Consider the following 26,228-nt stretch of genomic DNA (forward strand, 5'->3'; position numbering starts at 1 on the left):
ACCAAGAAGCTATCAAGTGGTGATGTCCTTTTGGTCCAAAACAAACGAATAAATAAATCGATGAGTAGAAATATTATTAATACATAACCTAGGATATCTTAAAAAGAAGCTGTTTGTTCCCTACTTCCCACGGCTCTATTCTGGGAAGTGTGAGAGATTTGGTTTCAAGTTCCTGGAGGGTTTGTCGATATTTCTTGGCTTCAGTAGACTAGCTGGAGGCCTTCCAGAGGCCCCACTTTCAGCTCGTTCCCTCCCGAGCTGGGGGCCCCAGGAGATCTCTCTCTTTACCCGTACCTGGCCGCGCCCCGGCAAGCTGGGCAAGGCTGCACCTCCCCTCTTGTCACGCCAAGGGGTGGGCGGGAGGGCAGAGCAAGTGACTCCCTAGGCTGGCTTTTCTCCTCCCCTTTTTCTTTATTCTTCTCTCCCGTCTTCTGTGAGGGCGGCAGGGGCCGCTGTCTGGAGGTAGGCTGGGCAACTCTCTTGAATCCAGCTGCGTGCGCTTGGGCTGCGCTTCCTCCAGCTCTGCCTCTGTTCCCAGAACTCGCGCCCTGCCCCAGCGTCTTCCCAGCTGCGCCCTGCTCCGCTCCCCCTCGCGCCAGCAGCCTAGCCGGTGAGTGCTGGGGTGGGAAACCAATTTTCTCTGAGAGCAGAATCTCCGAGGGTTGGGACCTGGGAGAGGGAGTCGGGAGAGGTCATTTACAAGAGTAGTCCAGAGGAACCCAGAAACTCTGAGAATCCAGGTGCCCCGAGACTGCGAAGCCTGAGTTTCTAGGTAAATAGGAATGAGGCCCCTTACCGAGATGAGAGCGACCTTTTAAATACTGCTTTGAGCCGAGAGAAAGAAAGAAGAGGAGCCAGGTGGCGCCAAGGAGAGAGTGCCCGGCCTGGAGTCACGGAATACTCCCGATTTCAAATTCGGACTGACATTTAACTAGCTGGGTGACTCTGAGATAGTCACTTAACCTTGGTGGCCTCAGTTTCCTCTTTTGTAAAACGAGAAGGAAATGGCAAACCACTCCGGTATCTTTGCCTAGAAAACCCTAAGTGGGATCATGAAGAGTCGGACCCGTTGAAAAACGACTAAACGACAAAACATCACCTTTCCTATATTTTGCGGGCAAGTGGGTGGTACAGTGGATAGAGTGCCAGGCCTGGAGTCGGGAGGATCTGGGTTGTCCCAAAGGATCAATGGCCAGTTTGATATCATAACCTTTCTTGGATGGAGGGAAACCTGGTAGGAAGTTGTCCTGGTTTCGGGCTGGCAGGTTTCGCCCTCTATGGAGTGCATCCGCATTGGGTCTGCACCAGGCTTCCAACCGCGTGGGTCCCGGGGAGGGCAAAGGCGCTCAGTGAAGCTTGCCCTTGAAATAAGGTCAGCGTGGCTTGACCGTGCAAATGACTGGCGCGCTCTTGCCCTGTAGAAAGTTTGAGCCCTCTGGATTGTCCGAATTCCCTAGCTTCCTTCGCTTTCCTGGCCCTTTTGTGCTCTGGCTGCTTCGGAATCCACTTTGGGCGTTGCACTTGGCTCCCAGTACTGTTTCTTTGGCTCCTCCAACTGCATCCTGTACTGCTGGCAGGAGAATGGTGACGAGGGGTTTGTATTTGTCAAACTGGTCATGCCAGAGATGGGGAAAGGTTTGTTACTTTTGTCCTCTTCCAAGTTCTGGGATGAGGAGAAGTCATCCAAGTTTTATTTTGTTAACTCTTTAGTGTCTGTTCTACGCGGAACATTGTCTTAGGTACCATAGAAGAATGCAACATATAGGAAAATACAGCCAGTCTTTAGGAAGCTAACAATCTAACTGCATAAACTAAGTGTGGGAAACAACTGAAGATCGTTTCCCCAAAGAAGTATTCCTCTGCAATGAACCCTTCTCTCTGCCCTAAACTTGTTGGTGTCTCTCCTATCTTCCATGTATTTTCCTTTGACCTTTCTTAGGCACCATCCTGTTACTCTACCCCCTGAAATTATTAGAGAGGAAGCACTTTGCAATTTCTTAAAGGGATATGTGTATATAAATACATATATGTGTAAATATGTATGTGTATATAGGATATCTGTGTATATACATATATTTACATATATAAAATTTATCACAAACTTTAGTTTTCTTAACAGGTTCTTTCTTCATCCCCTTGAAATCTGGCTTCCTGTTGCAATCCTACCGAATTATTCTCTCCAATATCATCATCCACCTTGCTTGTTGCCCAGTCAGGGGATCTTTTTCTTAGTGGCCTTTCTTGACTTTCCTTCTGTTTTAAAAACTATTAACTCTCCTTTCCTTCTCTTCCTTTCTTTCTCTTTTTGTGGTTTCTCAAAATCACTAAATTCTTTGGATTTTCCTAATCTGTCTCAATTCCTGGCTTTATTTTTTTCCCGATTCCCTAAATTCATATAATCCAAAATTCAGGCATCTGCTATAGGAAGTTCTCTTTGTATGTTCTTTTCCTGTAGTGGTCTCATCCAAGCTCATGATTTCATCTATCTCTTCTTGAGGATCCTCATATTTACCTTTGTTGTCTAGATTTCCCTCATCAGTTATACCATAGTATCTCCAGTTGCCTTCTGGAAATTTCCATTTGGATTATTTCGGTTTCATTTCAAACTCAACCTGTAAGAAATGAAATAACACTGATCTTTCCTCCCTATGTCTGTAAGCGGTACTCCTTGCCAACATTTGAAAGCTTGGAGCGGACTTTGACTCTCTCTTCGTCTGCTCTCCGATGCCTCATATCCAACTGATCTCAGTTCTGTTGATTCCATTGTGATGTCTCTTGCATCTACTCCTCCCTTTTCTGCTACTCCTACCCATTCTGTTACTACTCTTATCACCTTGCACCTAAGCTATTTCAATAGTCTCCTAACTGGTCTCCCAACCTGTAGTCTCCCATTCCATCTAATCTAATCACCACTGTCAGGCTATTCTCAAAACAGCTCTATACATGAAACTCTCCTGCGTATGAGTCTACTGTCTCTGCATTCTATAGAATAAAGTCCAAACTCCATAGCTTTATGTTCAAGGCACATCAAAATATGGCCTATCCTACCTCATCTGCCATTTCACACCCATTTCTACCCTCCACTCCAGGCAAACTTGTTTATGATAGTCTCAATTGTTGACACCAATTACTCCTTTCTTTTAGATACTCTTCTTCCTTTACTTTCCTAACACTGCTCTCTCCTGTATTTTTTTTTTCACGTGTCTGCTAGCTTCATCTTTGGATGTTTATTCTTCCCACCAATTAACCATGGATGTCCTTCAAAAATTCTACTTTTGTTCCTTTTTTCTTTCCTTTAGTAATTGCATCCATTCTCATTCAATTAGCCAAACACTTATCATTATTTAAAAACAAAACAAAACACCTTATCTTCTGTTTTAGAATTAATACTAAATATCAATTCCACTGCAGTAAGGTGGTAAGGGCTAGCAGTTAGGGTTAAGTGACTTGCCCAGAGTCACTCAATCAGGAAGTGTCTGAGGCCAAGTTTGAACCCAGTACCTCTCATTTGCAGGTCTGGCTCTCAATTTACTGAGCCACCTACCCCCACCCCACCAAAAACTTACTAAATATCTACTGTATTCTAGGCATTTTACTAGGTACTGGGGACAAAAAGCTAAACAGTCCCTTCCTTCAAGGAACTTACATTCTACTTGAGGGATATGTTTACACAAGTAAATAAAGAAGTTGTATAATAATGCAAATAATTCCAAGTATAATAATAATAATATATTATACTTGTTATATATTATATTATATTATATTATATTATATTATATTATATTATATTATATTATATTATATTATATTATATTATATTATATTATATTATATTATATTATATTATATTATATTATATTATATTATATTATACAATAAGTGAAGGAAGTGTTAATAATTGGGATTATCAGGAGAAGTCTGCTATAAGAGAGGGTATTTGAGCAGTGCTTTGTAGAAAGGCAAAAGTGAAGTGGTACTGTATCCCAAAGACAGAGTACAGAGACTGGAGATGACTCTCAAGCCAGTTTGACCAGAAAATAGAAAGCACAAAGAGGATTCTTTCCATTGTTATCTTTATGTAGATGACTCCCCAATCTGTACAGTGGTTACTGGTCTCTCGCTTAGTTTCATTCCTGAATCTCCAGCTATATGGTAGACATCTCCATCTGGAGAACTTTCTACTACCTCAAAATGAACATATCTGAAATATTCTTTTCAAAGTCTTCCCCTTCTCCCAACTTCCCTATTTCTAGAGCTGGCAATGCCCAGTATCCTCCCAGATCGCAAATTCTAGAATCATCCTTGACTCTTCCTTTTTCATTTGCTTCCAAATCCAGTTATGTTGGTTCTAAATCTTGCATAGGTCCCCTACTTTTCAATTATGCTGTCAGCAACCCCAATTCAGGGCCAACATTTCCTTGCCTGGATTATTGTGATAGCATCTTCACTGGTCTCCCTGCTAGTATCTTCCAGTGTGACAATCACAGCTTTCAAAATAATCAGAAAGTATAGGTCTAACCATGTTATTTCCTTGATAAAGTGTCTACAAGACAAAATACAAACACCTAAGTCGGGCAATTAAGACAATCCAAACTCCACCTGTCATCTACCTTTCCCTCTTTACCTTACTCTCCTTCGTTCTGTTTTAACAAAAATTCAATTGCTGGATGTTTCATAAAATGACTTTGAATAATCTTCTGTGCTCCAAAGGTCTAGAATTCTGACTCCAAGCCCCTTGTCTTCTGCAAACACACCTTTATTCACTAAATACCTCTCCTGAGATCTCCTCAGAGATTTAGAGTAGCACCCAACTGCCCTATTTTCTTTTTTGGCAATTCTCAGATACTGTTTAGTGTTATATTCTGCCTTCTCTCAGCAATACTCTGCCACATATAAGCAAGGAATTTGGGGGTATCTTTATGTTTCACCTCTGTAAAATGAATGTGTTGGGTCAGATTGCTAGATTCATAATTGTCAGGGCCAGAAAGGACATTAAAAATCATTGAGTCCGATCTATATCATTTTACAGCGGAGAAAACCAAGGCTCAGACTTGTCTGATGTTCCTTCAGGTAAGTAAAAGAACTTGTTTATAGATGATGAAAGGCAAATTAATGGTCTCCTGGAAATGTATTAATGGGAGAAGGGAAGTCATTTGCAGTTGAGAATGGAGCTTCCTGAAAGGTATGGTTTTTAATCCAGGTTTTTAAGAATATGAAGTGCATATATTTGGGCTTGAAGTAAGGATTTAGGGTAAAAGAAAGCATTGGGGAGTCAGAAGAAATGGCCTAGTAGGGAGAGGTAGAATGAGAAAGTCATGGCTTGCTTATTGATCCAGCTGAAAGTGGATCATTTAAAGAGAATAATGAATAGGCAGACTCAATGGATAGAGAGACAGGTCTGGAGACAAGAGGTTCTGGGTTCAAATCTGGCTCCAGACACTTCCTGGACAAGTCACTTAACCCCAGTTGCCTAGCCCTTACTCTTCTTCCTCCTTTGAATTGATACCTAGTATTAATTCTGAGACAGAAGGTACAGGTTTAAAAAAAAAAGAAGGGGAATTTGGAAAGGTGGGATCTTAGTTGGGACTTAAAGGAAACTGTGAGGCAGAGATAGGAAGAAAGAACATCTCGTGTTGGGGGAACTATTTAGTCCTCCGCTGCTCACGCCTTCCCCGCTAAAGTTGCTTTGTTTACAGCACTGCCTTTTCATATTGGGCATTTTTACTAACCATGAAGTGGGGAAAAGACATTTGCATGAGAAACACAGCTAAGAGCTACTTAAGGAGAATACTGTCACACAGATACAAATGCCTGAGGAGAGCATATTTCAATGGTGTGGATACTTTCCAAAGGTTGCATTGCATTGTTTTCCATCAGCTTATTAACATATGATCGTTTTCAGGGTTTTAAAGGGTTAACAGGAAACCATAGATAATAGAACCTTTTGGGGACTACTCCCTAATAATTATTTGTCATATACCTGATAGACATGTGGGCTTGGAGTTTTTCAGCCTCAGTTAAAGATTGATTACTACTTATGAATGGGTTCGGATTTACAGCATTAGCAGCCAGATGAATTGAAACCAAAAGAGAAGATGTGGCAATCACATGAGGAGTTGTCAAAGGAGACAAGATGAGGGAGTACTCTCCAGATGAGCACAGCAGAATAATGGGAAAAGAGTGGTTTCTTCAGCCTGAGATTGATAACATCTGATTGGGGCTAGTCAAGTCAGTTAGTCAGTCATCAAGCATTTAATAAACATCACACTGGACAGAGGGCTGGCTGGGACTTTAAAGAAAGGGGTGGGGAAGCCAACCCAAATCCCCAAAACAAGCCAAAAAACCCAAGTCCCTTTCTCTCAAGGGACTCACAGTTTAATGTAAGCAGGATAAATTGGAGATGATCTCAGAAAGCACTAATATTAAAGGTGATGGGGAGTGGCTCTATAGTTACTATTGGGAGATCAATGGAGTAGAGAGAATTCTGTAGCTGGGAGGAGCTGTATTCTACAGAGAACTGGCTGGGTTTTCCTCTGTTGCTTTTAAGTACAGCTTGAGAGAGGGAAATTCCTTAGAGCTCTGAGATCAGATAGAGCTTCCTAGTTTGATGGCTGAAAGCCTAGGGGACTCCTTGTCCCTGAAAGGTAGTTAGATGGTGCAGTGGGTAGATTTGGACTAGGGGGTCAGGAAGATTTGAGTTCTAATCCTGCATAAGACACATACTAGCAGTGTGACTCTGGGCAATTCACTTAACCTCTCAGCCCCACTTTCCTCATCTTTAAAATGAAGATAATATTAACATCCTATTTCACAGAGTTATTGTGAAAAGTAAATGAACTAGGTAGCACAGTGGATAAAATGCCGGTCCTGAAGTCAGGAAGATTGGTCTTCCCGAGTTCAAATCTGGCCTCAAGGGTCATAGAGAATCAGACACAACTGAAAGAACTGGACAATGACAACATATTAAAATGCTTTGCAAATCTTAAACCACACTAGCTATTATTATTATTATTATTATTATTATTATAGTGCTTCGTATTGCCTCAGTAACTTGAAAATAACAAAGAAACATGGCTCAGCAGAAGAGTGAAGAGGTTCAGAAAAGACATTTTCCTAGTTAGCAGGTGATGTGTAGTACAGACTTCTTTAAGAAGGTCGAAGACGTGAAATTTTGTAGTTCAGTCCTGAGTTGTTCCAGACACATGGATTTCCTGACACACTTGCTTTAGTGCTCGATCACTGTATGTGTGGGCTCACTCTTGCCCCGTGGACACTGTGTGCATTGCTGAAAGAGTATGTCGCAGGTTTATGGGACTGCTGTATTTGGATTATTCTTGCCTGTGCATTCTTTTAAGTACTATTTTTTTTGCTTTTGTCTTTTCATTTACTAAATGTTTCATGTATAAGAGTCAATGGCGCCATCATGACAGATTTTCATAGTTTGGAAATACTTTGGGGCTTAAGATCTAACTATAGCCTTGCGTATATATATATATATATACGCAAGGCTATAGTTAGATATAATATATATCTAGATATATATATATTCCAATATATATCATAGATATAATATATATCTATGCATATATATAATATATGCATATATATACTGCAGTGCGATTGATATATACATATATATAAATATATACATATATATTTCTCTCAACAGTATGATTAACTCTAGAACCTTGAGAGTGAGCAGTAGCTATGTGTCTGTCCCTCTCAGATATTACTCAAAGCTTCTGGAGTGGGTGCAGGTGTGTGTGTGTGTGTGTGTGTGTGTGTGTGTGTGTGTGTGTATGTGTGTGTGTGTGTGTGTGAGAGAGAGAGAGAGAGACAGAGACAGAGAGGAAAGGAGATAGAGAATTGGAAAGAGAAGAGAGAGAAAACTGGAAAGAAACAAGAGAAGAAGGGGAAAGGGGAGGTAAAGACAGAGTCAGAGATAAAGGAGAGAGACAGAGAGAGTGGGGTAGGGAGACAGAGAGAAAGAGGAGCAAAGAGAGTCAATGCCACACTTGGATCTACTTTGAATGTATCTTGTATATTCTTATTTATGTGAAATACATTTAGTCACCGTTATGGGAATATTAGCACCCTGAAAACAAGATTATTTTTACTTTTTTCTTTGTGTACCTAACACTCAGCATAATGCTTGCCTGTTAGTAAATCCTTAAATAGTTGGATGTTGATCAATGGACAGTTTCAATCCATAGGGTCAAGGAGAGAAAGGCATTGTCATGATGTCATGAACTTGGAAGATCAGGATGCTCATACTGATAGTGACAGGGAAATTCAGAGGCAGAAAATCTCGTATCTTTGCACATGTATGTATTTTGTATATGTACTGGCTTTTATAACTATGTTCTAGTCTAATGCTTATCGAGAAGCTGGCTAGATACTGTGAACTGTTCAAAATAATCCCTGCGGGCCACAGGTTGATTCAGAAAATCACATAATGGCAATATCTATATTTTTAATTGTATTTTTATTTAGTTAGTTAGATAATTCCTAGTAATCTAGTGTGACGGTATTATCTTACACTTGACACCTCTGTTCTAGAACACAAGTTGAAGTCTTGGTTCTAGTTGTGATGAGCTAGGTGATGCTGAGCAATTCACTTAATCTTTCTGACCCTCAGTTTCTTCATCTGTAACAATAAGGATGCTAATACTTGTACCACCTACGTCATAGGGAAGGAGGAAAATGTGGGGAATAGATTTGAAACTTGTCCCTGATGCCTAGAATATTTGTCCTTATTTCCACCTCCCTGACTTCCTTCAAGTCCCAGGTAAAATCCTGCCTTCCACCAGAAGCCTTTTCTGATTCCTCTTACTTTTAGCACCTTCTTTCTGTTGATTATCTCCAATTTGTCCTGTTTTTGGCTTGGATGAACCTACTGGTTTTCATGTTGTCTCCCCCCATAAGCTGAGGGACTGAGATCCTTGTGAGTAGAGACTGTGTGTATTTTGTGTTTATGTTTATTCATCTATTCATTTATTTATTTATTTTCCTTTCTTTGTATCCCCAGCACTTAACACAGTTCCTGACACATAGCTGGGCTGGGATAGAAGGGAAAAATTTCATTAATCACCACTATGTGCCAGCCACCATGCGAAACACTAGGCAAATGCTCTCTGATTTGATGGTAGGCACTTAACAAATGTTTATTGATGAAACTAATAGTCTAAATGGACCTGGATTCCAGTCAGGTCCAAGAAGAGCTGAGTTCAAATCCTAACTTAGATACTTCCTAGCTGTCTAACTCAGGGCAAATAACTTAACTGTTACTTGCTTTTATTTTCTCATTTGTAAAATGGAGATAATAATAGCACCTATCACTAAGAGTGGTGAGAGGAGAAAATAGGATATTTTAAAAGTGCTTTGCAAACATTAAAGTGCTATGTAAAGGCTAGCTATTATTATTATTACTACCTGTGATAATAGCTACTATCTCAAAGTGCTATAGAAACCTGAGCTATTATTATTAGCTGGTGACACAGGTGTTTCATATCTTGAAGTATTAGAAAATATTTAAATGACCTTTTATTGGTGATACTAACCATTTTGTGTATTACAACAGAGAAATCAGTGTAGACATGCTTTTTCTGTAAAGGCTCTATAGAAATGGGACCTAAGATGCATTTTTTAGCTGTTGCTTGAAGGATGGCAGGATCGGGAGAATAGAATTATGTAATAGTTCATTTTTAAATTAAAGTTTTACTTATTTTTGACAGAAATCAATTCCCCCTTTTTTTTCTCACCCACAACCCTGCCTTATTGAAAAAAAAAAAACAAATTTCTTGTAACAAATATGCATAGTCCAACAAAATAGCCAAGTAAAATAAAATTGTCTCATTCTGCACTCTGATTTCATCAGCTCTCTACGAGCTTCTATAATAACAAATAAATGTAATAAGTAAAACTAAAAACAGTTCAGCTAAGTGCTTGATTTAATGTCATGTAAAATGTATCTATTACCCTCCCTGAACTGGCCCTTCTTCTATTCTCAAGTGTTAGTATTAGAATTTTCTCCAAATTTCTTTCTTCCTTCATACATCACTCCTTGTGGCTGCACCCATATCAGAGTAGGAATGGGTAGATAGTATGGACAGAATAAATCTTTTCATGACTGCAGTAAAATTGGGGGGAAATACAGGATTTTAGTAGCACATGAAAAATACCAAGATGTGGGCAGAAATCTGTGATATTTAGTAGAAAGGCCTTGAGATGTCAGGCTGTTTCTTATTTATCTTTGTGTCCATCATAGTACCTGGCAGACTACATTGCAGAAAGGGTACTTTATAAATATCAGATGAAACACCTTGTTTTAACCCTTAAGTAAAGCTCAGTAGGAGTTAAGCTAATGTAACTTAAAGAGTTGTTGCCTAAAGACTGGGGTGTTTCTGATTATTTATTTATATTGGTTGTATAGAAATCATTAGAAAGAAATATATCCAATATCCATTGTCACATAACCAGGAAATCTTAGAATTTGAACACAGGTTGTTTTGACTCTTGAACCCAGAACTTTCTTCTTCGCCAAATTGCTTGTCATAAAGACAAAGATCCTGAAATGATAATATACCTTGATTTAATAATTTAACTTGATTTAATAATTTAGGATGAATTATGGGCACTTGGGGATTGGAACTAGTGATCTATGCCTCCATTCTCAAACTGCTCATCTCTCTCCTCAGAAGGATCAGTAGGGACAAGACTAGTTATGGCTGTTTGATACCTAATTCTGGTCTCTAGGGATATAAGGAAACTAAGCCTGCTTTAGCAAAAAGTTTGTCTAGGGGGGGACATTTATCAGATGTTTACCTCTCTTCTCCCTTTCCTGTACCAAGACCAGAGGATGGAGGCAGTGCAGCAGAAAGAGTGCTAGAATGGAACCAGAGAGCAATTCTTGAATTGATTTGAATTAAAAGGAAACTAAGGCTGCTTTAGCAAAAAGTTTGTCTAGGGGGCCATTTATCAGATATTTACTTCTCTTTCCCCTTTTCTGTACCAAGATCAGAGGATGGAGTGCTAGAATGGAACCAGAGAGCAATTTTTGAATTGATTTGAATTCAAATATTCTACTTAGACTCTCCTTTGTGATCTTGGGCAAATAGTAAAATCTCTGAGCCTCAATTACTTCATCTGTAAAATAAGGGGATTGGATCAAGGTTTCTTTTAGCTATAAGTTTATGATCTATATGTTGTTTTCTGACATGTCTGATATCATAATCACTCTTTATAACCCCATGAATCCCACCTCTTCCACTCCCATCTCCTTATCTGGTATCCTCAAAGACATCCCTCTACTTCCTATATTCTTTCTTCTTTTGGAAATAGAAGTTTTGGAAAGAAAGAAAGAAAGAAAGAAAGAAAGAAAGAAAGAAAGAAAGAAAGAAAGAAAGAAAGAAAGAAAGAAAGAAAGAAAGAAAGAAAGAAAGAAAGAAAGAAAGAAAGAAAGAAAGAAAGAAAGAAAGAAAGAAAGAAAGAAAGAAAGAAAGAAAGAAAGAAAGAAAGAAAGAAAGAAAGAAAGAAAGAAAGAAATCCTTGTGAATTAATCCTCTTCATTGATAATGGTAGTATTGCAAAATATATTTCATTGCATTCAGAGAAATGGTCATTAAATGAGCATCTAGAAGTGTTAATTATTCAATTTTATTGTTAATTCATTTAACAATGTTAATTATTTTTTAATCATGATAATTCATTAACAATGTTCATTCACATAAAAATCATCTTAGAAGCTCATATCTTTAAGATGGAAAAAAGAAAGCCCATACATCAAGAATATGTTTTCTTCCTGTTCTTTAGGATATAAAGTTTGTTTAAAAATAAGTTTATAGGACTAGTGACTTTAATGCTAAACTACATACTATATTATGCATGAAGAAGAGTATGGACATTAGTGTATAAGTGGCAGCTATTTATCTTGGCATACTTGATCTGAAAATATTTGCTCTCCCAAAGCCAGAGTCTCCAGGCTAAGAATTTACAATAAATCCATATTTACATGCACATCATGCCTAGTTCTTACTAGGTTTAATTGTGAGTGTCTGATCTTGCAAACTTTCTCTGAAATAAACCCTAAGTTCTTTTTGTCTCTGGCTTATTCCATTTCTCTCTCCATCCTGTGTGTGTGTGTGTGTATACATGTATTTATGTAGTGGCTCCATGATTTCATCTGTGTAGGATATTCCCAATTCCCTTCACTGATACATATCTATAACTCTAACTTAGAGCCTCAGAGAATTGCTTTAGGAGCACTGGGAGGTTAAAATGACTTGCCAGGGTCACATGACTAGTATTGTCAAAGGCATTTTTATTAGGGCTAAAATGTAATGGCTCCAAGTCCACATTGTTTCTCTTGTTTATAATTCACGAATACATGTAAAAATATGAAATGTTTATTATATACATTATATACATATAACATATTTATATTTATACAATACATACATATATATTCTTTTAATTCAGAGGAAGATGCTTTAAGGTCCTTTGAGGGCAGCCTTATTCATTCCTTACATTGCCTTACATGCTGGAAAGGCTCAATAAATAAGTGAACAGATGACAGTAAGCAGTCTGAGTTATGGAATCATTTGTAGTACAGATAAAAATGTGTCAAGGACTGGCTTTAGTATTAAGCTCTATAGGAAAGATCTCGTGAGGTTTTTCTTTATGCATCTGCTGTTCCTCACATTAATTTAGTAATCTTTCTTTAAGAAAAAAAGATTTTCTTCTAAAACCTCTATTCCTTGTTTCTACACATATACACACACTTGCGCATTCATACACATGCTCACGTACACACTCACAATACCCACATACCCACATTCATACACAGATACACACTCGAGAGCATAAGCGTGCATACACACATATACATGCATGAAGGGTTCTTTCTGGATTTGTAACATGAATCTTAGATTTAAAGAAAAATCTGAATAGATCTGGATTCTCCTACAAATTCTGCAACCTTTAGTCACATAGTAAAAGTCCCTTCATTTCTTTTTGCCTTAATTTTCTGGATTGTAAAATGAAGCCCTTGGACCAGATATTCTCAAAGGCCCCTCTAGCATAAATAGTCTCTTTCATGATTTTAGAACATCACTTGTTTTCACAGGTTGGGGCAGGACAGCCGAGCACAGTAAATACTCTTGAGGGCATTTCCTTTTGCCCTTACTCAGTTCTTCCATTAGGGTACACTCCTTGAGAAAAGTAGGGTGCTCATTCTCTTCTCTAAGGCAGACAACATCTAGAGTTGCTCATTACAGGTTGGTGAGGTCTTTTCTTTTTAAAAATATTTTGCTCTGACCTTCCATGGCCTGCCAATGAAGTCTGTAGTACTAAGCCCTTCTCTGAGACCAGAGACACTGAGGACCCAAAGGGGAAATTCCATAAGAAAGGAAACCCTAGTAATAATCACTACATTTCATTCATTTGCAAATTGAAGTGGCTTCTAGACATAGATACCTTCTTGCAATTTCTTATCATTTTTCTCTAAAAACAGTCGTTACTTGTATCATTTAAGCAGCTAATTATTTGCATCTACCTATATTATTGGCCAATCAACCGTATTTTTATTTTTCCCCATTAGTTCATGTAAGTTTTCTTGGCTGCTTACCCAACTTCACATTTTAGGCATTTGTTTAATGCCCATTGCTTTATTTTAAAAATTATTTTATAATATTACCTTCATTTCCAAATCTATCCCATTCCACTGACTTACACAGAGAGCCATCCCTCGTAACAAAGAATAAAAAAGAGAGGGATAGAGAAATATTTCTGCAAAACTCACCAGCATATCAACTGAGTCTGATGGTATATGTAGTGGCCATACCCATGGACCTTCTACCTCAACAAAGAGGGAGGGAGGTACATTTTCTCCTCTTGATCATTATAATTACATAACATTCAGTTTTGTTTTTGCCATTGTCACGGTGTCTATTCAGGGTTCTGCTTATTTTACTTTATAGAAATCTAGATGGCATATCTCTAGAGTTAAAATCTGAGTTCAAATTTAACTTCAGACACTAGCTATGTGACCTGGACAAGTCCCTGTAACCTCAGTTTCCTCATCTGTAAAGTGGGCATGATAACAACACCTACTTCCCAGGATTGTTGTGAGGACCAAAGGAGAGAAAGTAATGGTGAAGTGCTTAGCAGCACAGTGCCTGGCACAAAACAAGTACTATGTGAGTGCTGGCTATTGTCTTTCCAGTAGATCTCTGTATTCTTCATATTTCATAGAATTTTGGAGCAGTAACATTTTGTTACATTTGAGCATCACTGTTTAGACATTTCCTAATTGGTGGACATCTATTTTGTTTCCAGTTGTTTGTTACTACTGAAAGTGTTGCTGTAAATATTTTGGTATATAGAAGGTCTTTTGACCTTATATTTCTAGCCATGGGACTCTTTGGTCAAAGGCCACGGATGTTTTGCTCACTTTCTTAGCAAAATTCCAATTTGCTTTCTAGAATGGTTAGACCAGTTCATACTTTGCCTGCAATGTATTTGGGTGCCCTTTTCCCCACAACCCCTACCACCTCGACTATTCCCATCTTTTGCCATTTTTGCCAACTTGCTGGGTGAAGGCAAATCCTGAGTTTTATGAATAGCATTTCTCTTATTATTAGGAATTTGGAACATTTTTTCCGATGGCTGTCAATATTTTACAATGTTTCCTTGGAGAACCCTTGTTCATATTTTTTACCCTTTATTGAGAAATGTGATGATTACTTAAAAAAATATATCCTAACAAATACTTTGAAAAGTTCTTGGGGATGACTGATTTCTTCTGAATTTGTTCCTTTTAAGATCTAGTTTAGGATTAGCATATATTCTAAAACACCGTTAACAGAAATAACTGACTTTTTAATAGCTTTCTCATTTCAAATAATTTAATTTCAATTAAATTTTAAGCCAATTTGCATTATATGATCTTATTTCAAACTTATCATTAATTCTATAAGCTTTTTACGTGCTATTATCTCCTTTTTTTCATAGAGATTAAGTCATTTGTCCAAGGCCACACAACTGTTTTATGTTGGAGGTGGGAATCCCTGATTCCACGTCCCTTACTCTACCACTTACTACCAAACATTTATAACCTCTAAAGAACTGAATCAAAAACTATGATTTATTTGAAATTTTGGTCTCTCTTTTTAAAGATCTGTTTTAGTTTAAACGGGACTGGTTCTTGGTTTTTGAAGATTATACTTTGAAAGGCTTTTGAAGATTACTTGAAATAAGACTCCCCCTGTGATGCCAGGCTGCTGATTCTCTTGTTTAGCTCTTCTGCTTGGTCATTCATACATTCAACCATTGTGTGAATGAGATGATTTTAAGGAATTTTTCTTTTTCTTCTGACTCCAATACTGATACACTTTTAAGAAAACAACTTAGAGCAGGAATATATTGGTATATGAACTGATGCAAAGTGAACAGAGCAGAACCAGGAGAAAAAATACATACAGTAATAGAAGTATTATGTGATGATCAGTTGTAAAGGATTAAATCATTAATTGCAAATCAAGTCTCCAAGATAACCAAGATAAGGGATTCATGCTGAAAATGCTCTCCAGAGCCAAAGAAGAACTGTTGGAGATTGTGAGTGTATATCAAAGCATGTGTTATTCCACTTTATTACCTTTAAGATTTTTTTTTCATTGAATGTGTTTTATTATTTAAAAAAACAACAATATAGGTTCTGGGACATAAAGTGGATTTATAAATAGTAATTGTTTTTTTTTTTAATTTTATTTGGTCATTTCCATACATTATTCACTGGAAACAAAGATCATTTTCTTTTCTTCCCCTACCCCCCTCCCACCACCTTTCCCTCTCCCATAGCTGACGCACGATTCCACTGGTTATCACATGTGTTCTTGACTCGAACCCATTTCCCTGTTGTTGGTATTTGCATTAGAGTGTTCATTTAGAGTCTCTCCTCAGTCGTATCCCCTTCTCCCCTGTAGTCAAGCAGTTGCTTTTCCTCGGTGTTTTTACTCCCACAGTTTATCCTCTGCTTGTGGATAGTATTTTTTAGATCCCTGCAGATTGTTCAGGGACATTGCATTGACACTAATGGAGAAGTCCATCACTAAGATTTTTATTATAGGTGTTATATGTGTCTTCTGTCATGATATGAGCAATATAGAAATATGTATTACATGAAAGTACTGGTATAATTTATATCACACTATTTACCACCTTGGAGAGAGATGGCAAGGGAAGGAGAAAATCTGAATCCTAAAATGCCTGAAAACAATTGTAAAAAATTGTTTCTACATGTAACTGAAAAATAAATTTTAATAAGCTTTTGGAAAATATTTGCACAGTCCTTTAAAAATGGCATACATTGGGTCAAAATGTCAGTTTTCTTTATTTTTAAATTATGTTTTTGTTTAGTATTTTGGTGACTTTTAGATTTAATAATGTACCACGATACAGGTCTCTTTAGGGAGTTTAGAGCAAGTTCCTATCTGATTTTAATGAGTAACATATGAATTGAAGCCAAAAATGCGTATTATGGCATTAGCTAAAGCCTTTAAACTGGAAAAATTCCTCAAGACTTGAACCAATGTGAGCGAAGCAGGCAAGTGGAATCTTTCATAGCATTCCTAATTCTAGACAGAAACAACAATTAGGTGGCCTTCACTGAAGGCATAATAAGCTCTGTTTTGTAGATTAACATGAATGAGCTACAAGAACAGATCAAGGTTATACAGTGGGAAGAAAAAAAGTGAAAGAAGTACAAACAGCCACTAGTTCCTAAAGTTCTTTAATTTGCTTCTGAGTCACTAATATGACCCAGGGTGTTTCTATTCGTAAAGACAGATAGAATCGTAGAGTATTAGGAGCTGGAAAAAGCCTGAAAGATCACCTAGTTACCCATGCTCCTTTATTAGATGAGGAAATCAAGCTTCTGAGAGAAGTGACTTCCCCAAGATTCACATAAGTCAAAGAACATGGAAATAGGAGTCAGGGATCTTGTATCACAGTTCATTGCGGTTTCCGTGACATGTTTAGTTTATTCTCACATTCAATCTTAGTTTCTCTTTTTCTTCTTCCATCTTTCATTTATTCTTTCTCACTTGCCACATAGAAAGTAAAATCTTGTTCATAGATTGGATTAAGCTTTAATATGTATTGTCTAAAGGTTAATCAACAAGCATTTATTAAACATTAAGTGCCAGGCACTGTGCTGAACAGGAGGAAGTTGGATGGAAGCACAGGATAGATGAGCTAGTTTGGCTGAAGCATCAGGGTTTCCTTGAGGGAGAGACAGGAAGCAACAGGTACTAGGGAAAGTCGTGCCATGATCACCGCCATCCCCTCAGACTTTGATGGAAATAACTCAAGAGCCTTGGAAATAAGTGTCCACCAAACCACCAGACTAGCTTCTCCCCCAGCCATCATGGGAGGTGGGGGGGGGGAACATCAAGGTGGAAAGGAGGCCCACTTTCCTCACCACTCCTAGGAACAAATGCTGCTCATCTGCCATTGTCTGGAAGATAAGTGCTGAAATCCTGGAATGAACACTCTTCTTGCCTCCTATCTAGCCCTCAGCCATCCTCTGGGGGTGGGGGTGGGGGTGCAATTCCTGTAGAGAAGGAGCTAACTATCTCCACCATCTGCCACTCACAGGATGGGCAAAACAGCCTAGGTACGTTAGAGTCCCTTGTTGAAGCATCAAGACACCCTTACCATTTTTTTAAAATCTTTTTTTGGACATTTTTATTTAATTAATTTAAAATATTTTCCCATGGTTGCAAGATTCACGTTTTCCCCCTGCCCTCTCTCAATCCCCCTCCCAGTTCCTCTGGGTTTTACATCAAGACCCATTTCCATACCATTGATGTTTGCATTCCGGTGATCATTTAGAGTCTACATCCCCAATCATATCCCCATCGACCCTTGTGATCAACCCTTGTGATCGAGCAGTTGTTTTTCTTTGGTGTTTCTGCTCCCACGGTTCTTCCTCTGAATGTAGATAGCATTCTTTCTCATGAGTCCCTCTGAATGAGACACCCTTACCTCTAAGGAGATAGGAGGCAGCATATGTCAGACAAGTCCAACCATCACCACCACCACTTTGATCATTATCCCACTTTAGACTCCGAAGGAGACAACCCAGAAGCCAGGACTTTGGGAATAGTGGTGCTTCCAGCCCAATGGCACCAGCCATCATTATGGAAAGCAAGCCCTGTGGAGATGCTGCCTGGAAACGACTCCTACAGGTCTCATACTGAAGACCTAGAAAAGAAAGCTCATTACTAAAGTAATCATTGGCATTATAAAATGATTATCAGAAAGTGATATGACTTTATCAGTGGAAATAACATTAAATAAGAGGGATTACCATCTGCTTTGCCACAGTACCCTAAGGACTACTGGACCTTCCCATCTGACTTGAAGCTAAAACCCTCTGTTTTTTATCTATATTCCCCTTTTGATTGTGAACTTCTTAAGAGTAGAGATTTCTTTTTTCTTTTCTTTTTTTCCCCCTTTTTATCTCCAGGGCTTAGCACAGTGCTTGGTACATGATAGACACTTAATAAATGCTTGTTAAGTGACTGACTGATACAAAGAAAGGCATTGACAGTCCCTGTCCTCATGGAGCATACATTCTGATGGGAGAGGCAACACATATAATTAGGCACATACAAAATACATACAGCATAAATGGAAAGCAGTCTGAAAGGGGAAAGTATTAGCAGCTAGGTAGATTGGGAAAGACATTCTGAAGAAGAAGAGTTAAGCTTTGTCATTTTTTTTAACCCTTTCCATCTTGGACTAGATGGATAGATAGATAGATAGATAGATAGATAGATAGATACTAAATATCAGTTCTAAGGCAGAAGAGCAGTAAGGGCTAAACCACTGGGGTTAAGTGACTTACCCAGAGTCACATAGCAAGGAAATATCTGAGACCAGATTCGAATCCAGGTTCTCCTGACTCCAGGACTTACACTCTATCCATTGTATTACCTGGCTGCTCCTTTGAGCTTAGTCTTAAAGGAAGGAAGGAAAATTAAGATGTTCTATATCTTCCCAGTCTTCATACTCTTGACATGAATGACTCCATATTGAACATATATAAAAGAACTGTAGGTATTCTCAGTTAAGACACGAGAGCTGCATTAACAAAATTCCATCCTTCCTTACATGAAGTTGACAAGAATAATGACTATGTTCCATATGTTATAGATAGTAAAACTGGAACCCAAATACTCCAGTGACTTAAGTCACCCAGTGAGTCTATAGTAAGCTCAAGATTAAAATACAAGGGTGATACAAAACCCTTTGCTCAGGGTGCTGCCATTGATCTACTTTATTCCAGGCTTAAGAAAAAGGGGAAAAGGCATCATTTTGATAAAGAAACAGAAGTGCTCTGCTATTCCATCTCTTATTGAACTCCTATTCTCTTTGGTTTCCCTTTCCTCTCAATCCCAAATCCCAACACTATTGAACATACCCTCATTTCTGATAACCATAGAATGCCGTGATAGTAGCATTTGCGAAGCTGGAACACTTAGGTCCATTTTCTAGCTTCGAAAGCCTACTTTTCATTTTCCTACTTTCCTTTCTCTCTCTTTGCCAGGATTTTTCCCACTTGGGATTGTGGCCCAGGCAGAATAAAAAGAGCAAATAAAGTGGAAGGCTGAGTATGTTCAATGGCTGTTGGGGTGAGAGATTGTTCCCCATATATAGAACTCTTATCTCCCTGCCCCTGTCTCTCTGTCTCTGTCTCTGTCTTTCTCTCTCTCTCTATGAAAAATCATGCAAGCTTGAAAGCACTACATGAACACTAATTATCATCTTAATCATTAGAATTAATATTATTGCTAAGTTGCAAAGAAGGTGCCAACCCGCACTGGTAAAGGAAGAGTCCACCAATTTCCAGTACTGTTTAAATCACAGGTCCAATATCGATCCCTGTTCATATACCCCTTGGCCTCCACCTCCTGGCTTCCTTTAAGATCTGTCTAAAATCTCATATTTTACAGGAAGCCTTTCCCAACCCATCAGAATTCGAGTGCCTTCCCTCTGTTGATGATTTCCTATTTATCCTGCATGTAGCTTGCTTTCGTAGATATTTATTTGCATGTAGTCTCCCCCTACTAGACTGTGAACTCCTTGAGTTTAGGGACTCTTTTTTGCCTCTATTTTTTTAGCACTTTGCGTAAGTCCTGGCAAATAGCAGCTGCTTAATAAATGTTGATTGACCTTGGGCAAGTGCCCAATCCATGCACACTTCTCCTCAGATATATTCTTTGACCGATATCAGTCAGACATCTGTTGAATGAACACTCAGCTAATTTAATATTAATATTTAGCTAGTTACTGCTGATGTTAGCTGCTAAATTAAAGCTAAACTGATAGCTGTTTGCAGACAGCTGTTTTCCTACAGTCCTAAACCAATTAGTAGTAAAGAGACAACAAGAGTAGAGATGGGATGGCTTTGTGAATAAATTGAACCAAGGCCCAGTTTGTGGAATGGGAACTTGTCCATCATTCATGTAACATAATTTTTAAAAAACAGAACAATAAAGCAATTTGACCGCAAGCCACATATTTACTACTTTAAATGTAAAAATAACTCTCCACAATTATGCCTTTAATGAGAGAGGCCATTTAATCTCCCCATACATGAAGAAGGGAACAAATATCTGAGAATTTTAAAAAATCTGTGCAGCAATATTAATACATTGATGTATAATTAAACAACTTAGAGTATTTCCTCAGATTATATGAATTTTTCTTTCTCGTTTCTTTGACATTCCATCGTATAAAGTTAAAATGCTAGTTTCTATGATCTCAAAGTCCCTTTGATTTATTTCAGTTGTTAATAATGGGGTTTTAGAGGAGGGGCATGGGAGAGAGGATGCAAGGAGTTCTTTTTGTATAAACTTTATATGAAATTCAGGAGTTTGATTTTTCTTAAGGGTTCCATGATAGGATTTAATTAGTAAATATTTTCAAATTTGGAACTTATCAAAAGTTTAGTAAAACAAAAGCATAATAAGCTTATACTTTCTTAAGCTAATAAAATGGAGCAAATCCACTTATCCTCGAGGTACATCTTTAGTAGGTGAAATTGTTTTAATGCTATTAAGAATTTATAAAACCTTCCAGGGCAGAACTTACAGAAATTCTCCCAAATGAATAAATTGTCATAACAGCTCCTATTGTAAGGCAATGGAACATAATTCCTGCCACTGTGAATTTATTATCTAATGAGAGCAGAAATAGTAAATGTAATAAATGAGAGAAGTACAAAATAAAAGATGAAAGTAACTTGCTGTTCAGAATTTAACTGGGGTCCGTGAAGCAGAAGAAATTTTCACAGGCTCTGTAGACATAAGCTATGGCAAGAGGATAGGACGTTGAGTGTCAAGCTCCAGATTTTGCTAGGGAGAAAAAGTTGCTATCAGTTAGCATTTATTTAGCACGTACCATGTTCTAGGCATTGTGCTAAGTGCTTGAGATACAAAAAGAAGCAAAAAACAGCCCTGAAGGAGCTCACAATCAAATGGGAGAGACAACAGACGCAAACAAATATCTAAATAAACACATGATATATATCAACTAGGAAATAATGACTAGAAGGAAGATAATAGGATTAAAAGGAGTTGGGAAAGACTTCCTGTAAGAGATGGAATTTTAGTTGGGACTTAAAGAAAGCCAGGAAGTTGAGTTGAGAGGAAAGAGCATTCCAAGAATAGGGAACATTCAGAGGAAATGTTGAGAGCCAAGAAATGGAATGTCTTCGTGGAATTGCCAGAAGGCCAGCGCCATTGCATTGAAGAATGTGTGGTGTTGTGTAAGGTATAAGAAGACTGCAAAGGTGGGAGATGGTTAGGTTATGAAGGACTTTGGCCACCAAATAGAGCCTTTTGTATTTAATTTTGAAGATGATAGGAAGCCACTGGAGTTTATTGAATAGGGAGAGACATGGTTGGACCCATGTTTCAAAAAATCACTTTGGTGGCTGAATCTCAAGGCTGGATTAGAGTGAGTGGGGAGAGATTTGAGCCAAGGGCACCCCCCACCTCCAGCAGGCTAGTGCAATAGCCCAGGCATGAGGTTATGAGGGTCTATATTAGAGTAATGGTAGAGTCAGAGGACAGAAGGATGGGGGGGGGGTGCATAGTTGAGAGATATTGAAAAGGTGACTACACAGAGCTTGGCAATAGGTAAGATATAGGACCAGGATATGGTGGTAGGGGGACGTGGAAGAAGGGCAGCAAGAAGAAATCCTGAAAAGAAGGACACAGCAACATTCCCTAGGATATTTTTCTGTTGGAGTGTGGAAAAATCTTATAGCACAGCAGAGCAGACAAGAGGCTTGTTAATTTACCAGGCTAGAGAGCAATTGATGAGAAAAGGATGCTTGTGGTGGTAGCTGGTCCTCTTAGGGTAGTTTGAGTGATCAAAGAACAGCACCTATATGCAAAACTGTTTCTTTTATTAAAAAGATAGTTTCTTTTTATAGTATCTTTTATGAAAAAGATAGCATGAAGATAAGCTATATTTTGGGCAAAATGACTAGTGGAGTTATTGGAGTTAAGTGGACTGGTAGATAGATGTGTTGAAGTAGATAGAGTGCCAGGCTTGGAGAAAGGAAGACTCATTGTCCTCAGTTCAAATCCAGCCTCAGACACTTGCCAGCTGTGAGACCTTGGGCAAGTCACTTAACTCTGTTTGCTTCTGTTTCCACATCTTTCAAATCAGCTAGAGAAGAAAATGGCAAATCACGCCAGTATTTTTGCTAAGAAAATCTCAAATGGGGTCACAGAGTCATACATGAATGAAAACAAATGAACCACATAAAAATCCAGAGGCTAGCTTAAAGCTTTGATTCATTCTTGTGTGGTTATAAAATGGAGTTATATGGTCTGTTGGAAAGGAGGAAATTATTGAAAGGAGAAATGATGATATCATCCTTGGGTGTAGGAGAACAAATGAATTATGAACAGAGAATAACAAGTAATAGAGGGGCAGCATATAGAACTGGGACATGGCAGGTAAAGCTTCAGTGAATCACAAGACTGAATTTTTATTTAATTCAAGAAATAATTGAATTTACTATGATATTTTTCATTCTCCTATTTTGACTCCCCATCATCTTCATGACCTTTTAAAAACATTTTTTGAGTATCTTTTATTTTAATAAAACACTCATTTCTGGGGGCAGCTGGGTAGCTCAGTGGATTGAGAGCCAGGCCTAGAGATGAGAGGTCCTACTGTAAAAATTAAATTACATCTCATAATAAAAATATTATATTTTGTGAGGTTTATTAAGGATTATTAGAAATCAAGGAATAAAGAAAATACACAATAATAACCATGTGCCCATGGCTGATTAGCCAATTCAGAATCCCCATGCTTAGCTTACTTACTACATCATTGCAATGGAATGGAAGAGAGAGAGGGAGGCGTTACTGCCGGTTAAATACTAATTGTGATCTCACCAACCTGGGGACTCAGATGAGATTATATGGAATTCTGGGAAACACCAGGGACTTCTGTGGATTGAAGTCTGGGGTTCAAAATCTCCATTTTTACACTAGGTTCAAATCTGGCCTCAGACACTTCCCAGCTGTGTGACCCTGGGCAAGTCACTTATCCCCCATTGCCTAACTCTTACCACTTTTCTGCCTTGGAGCCAATACACAGTATTGATTCCAAGATGAAAGGTAAGGGTTTAAAAAAAACACATTCATTTCTAAATCTACTAAGCCAACCCTTATATGAAAGGAAAATGAACAAATACCTCAAATAAATTAGGTTTTATAGATAATGGTCCACCTCCAGAGTTCCTACCTCTCTTTAAAAAAAAAAAATAGACTTCATTTCAAAATATGTCAGCCTCTTTCTTCCCTCCCCACATCATAGAAGTTATCATCCAGCAAACAGGTATGTGTGTGTGTGTATATATATATACAAGGAAGGCATAATACTATGCCTTCCTTGTCTTCACTTCTCAGTTCATCTTCTGGAGGTGAACATTCACAAGTAATTCTTTAAGTGTTAAATCTGTAGCTATATGGAATGTTCTCTTGGTTCTACTGTTTCTACCTCTGTAAAGAGAGAAGAGAGGTAGGTACCCTTTCTCATCTCTCTTTTGGAGTCAAGCTTGGTCATTATAATTAGACAATCAATCAACAGACATTTATAAAATTGCTTCTGAATATCAGGCATTGTGCCAGATCCTGGGGGGTATAGTTAAAAAGAATGAAATAATCTCTACTCATAAGGAATTTACATTCTATACATGGGGGGAAACTCTGTGTGTGCATGTGTGTCTGAAAGAGAGAGAGACAGAGACAAAGAGAGAAACAGAGACAAAGACAGAAAGAGACAGAGAGATAGAGACAGAGAGAAAGAAAGAGTCCTTTAGTATTTATGAAGCTTCTATTATTTACCAGTCACTGTGCTAAGGTCTGGGGATACAAAAAAAGACAAAAGATAGTCTCTGCCTTTGAGTGGCTCATAAATAAATGGGGGAGACATTATAAAAAACTATATACAAGCAAGATACAAACAGGATAAACATAAATAATAGGAGAAAGACTCTTACAACTCTTCTGCCTTGGAATCAATACTTAGAATTGGTTCTAAGGGAAGGCTTAAAAAAAAAAGAACTAATTGGCAATGTGTGTATATAGAATACAGGCAAAACACATTCAAGGTAGCTTCCCTTTCCTCTTAGAACCAATTCTAAAAAGTCTTTTCATAGTAGGTGTTGATTGAAGAATGTGAGGCAAAGGTGAAGGGAGAGAGTTTTGTGCATCTGGGGTGACATATACAGAGATGTGGAGTCTGGAGCTGGAGGGCTGTGTATGAAGAACAGAGGAGACCAGATTGGTGGGCTTATAGCACAGTCAAGTTTATTAAGTGTTTATTCTGTGCCAGGCATGGTTCCAAGTGCTATGGATACAACAAAGAGAGGCTAAAACATTCCTTCCTCTCAAGGAACCCACATACTAGTGGGGGAGACATGTCAATTGCTACATTCATAGGAGATGTTTTACAGACTAGGCAGAAAATAATCTGAAAGGGAAGGTATTCGTTGTAGAATGCCTGGGAAAGGGCTCCTATATGGGGTGAATTTGAGATGAATCTTGAAGGAAGGCAAGAGAACTAAGATGGAGAGTAAGAGCATCCAGGAATGGTGGGTAGTTAAGGCAAAGGTGCTTAGCTGGGAGATGGAGGGTTGTTTTAGAGAATAGTGAGTGGGCCAGTTTTGCTACATAAGTATGAGGACTAGAGAGAAGAGAGGATGGGAAGTTTTCAATTTGCCAATGTCCAGTTTGTTCAAATGTACTCATAAAAAGCTTCTGACTTCCTGTAATGGACAGTGACATTTTTTTCTTATTGCTTTTGGGGATATCAACCCTAATCTCCCTCCTTCTTCTATAGACTCTTAGAACCCAGTGTGGGGCAGCCAAGTGGCACAGTAGATTGAGTACCAGGCTTGGATTCAGGAAGACTCAACTTCCTAAATTCAAATGCAACTTCACATACTTCTGAGCAAATCATTTAACACGGTTTACCTCAGTTTCTTAATTTGTAAAACATGTTAAATGATCTGGAGAAGGAAATGGCAAACCAGTCCAGTATCTCTGCCAAGAAACCCCAAATGCGGCCATGAAGAGTCAGACCGGACTTAAACAACTGAAGAACAACAGTGGAACTCAGTTCTGTCCTATTTCCCTCTCTTGGAGTCACAGAATTCTTAAATCTCATTCCCACTGCTATGATCCAAAGGATAGAGATTTCTGGTCCTATTATCAAGGGTGAACCAGAAGGAAGATAAATTCTTAGAGTTCCAACTTGGAACTTGAACTGGATTTTCACACAGAAACAATGTTATAAATGGTAACTAGATATATCCTATTAGCCTATGGTTTGTATATCATAGATTATGTCAAGTACAGGAAAAGAAGGAATATATAATGAGACTGGAAAGATGAGTTTGGGCCAGATTGTGGAGGGCTTTAAAAGTGAGAAAAAAAAAGTTTATACTTTATCCTAGAGACAATAGAACCCTAGAACTAAGCAGTGAAATAGGTAGATCTGTGCTTTAGGAGAATCGCTTTTGTTTGAGAGGATTCTAGTAGTGGTTCCAGTTTCTTGCTGCTACCAAGCCGCCATCTTGGCCCCACCCCCAGGAGAATCATTTTTGGAAGCTGTATGTGTTGTGGACTGTAGAA

General features: G+C 38.3%; 1 protein-coding gene across 2 annotated transcripts in view; it reads left to right on the forward strand.

Annotated features, from left to right (window-relative positions):
- Positions 1-401: 401 nt before the first annotated feature.
- Positions 402-26,228, forward strand: part of ELOVL7 (ELOVL fatty acid elongase 7) — a 130,319-nt gene continuing 104,492 nt past the window's right edge. Inside the window, exon 1 of one of the 2 annotated variants that reach the window (XM_007486367.2) lies at positions 402-610. The gene's annotated coding sequence lies outside the window, so the exon portion shown is untranslated. The remainder of the gene's footprint in view (positions 611-26,228) is intronic. The other variant, XM_056824877.1, reaches the window with a different exon arrangement.

Source organism: Monodelphis domestica, chromosome 3 (assembly GCF_027887165.1).
Source record: "Monodelphis domestica isolate mMonDom1 chromosome 3, mMonDom1.pri, whole genome shotgun sequence".
In the NCBI taxonomy this organism is placed as follows: Eukaryota; Metazoa; Chordata; class Mammalia; order Didelphimorphia; family Didelphidae; genus Monodelphis; species Monodelphis domestica.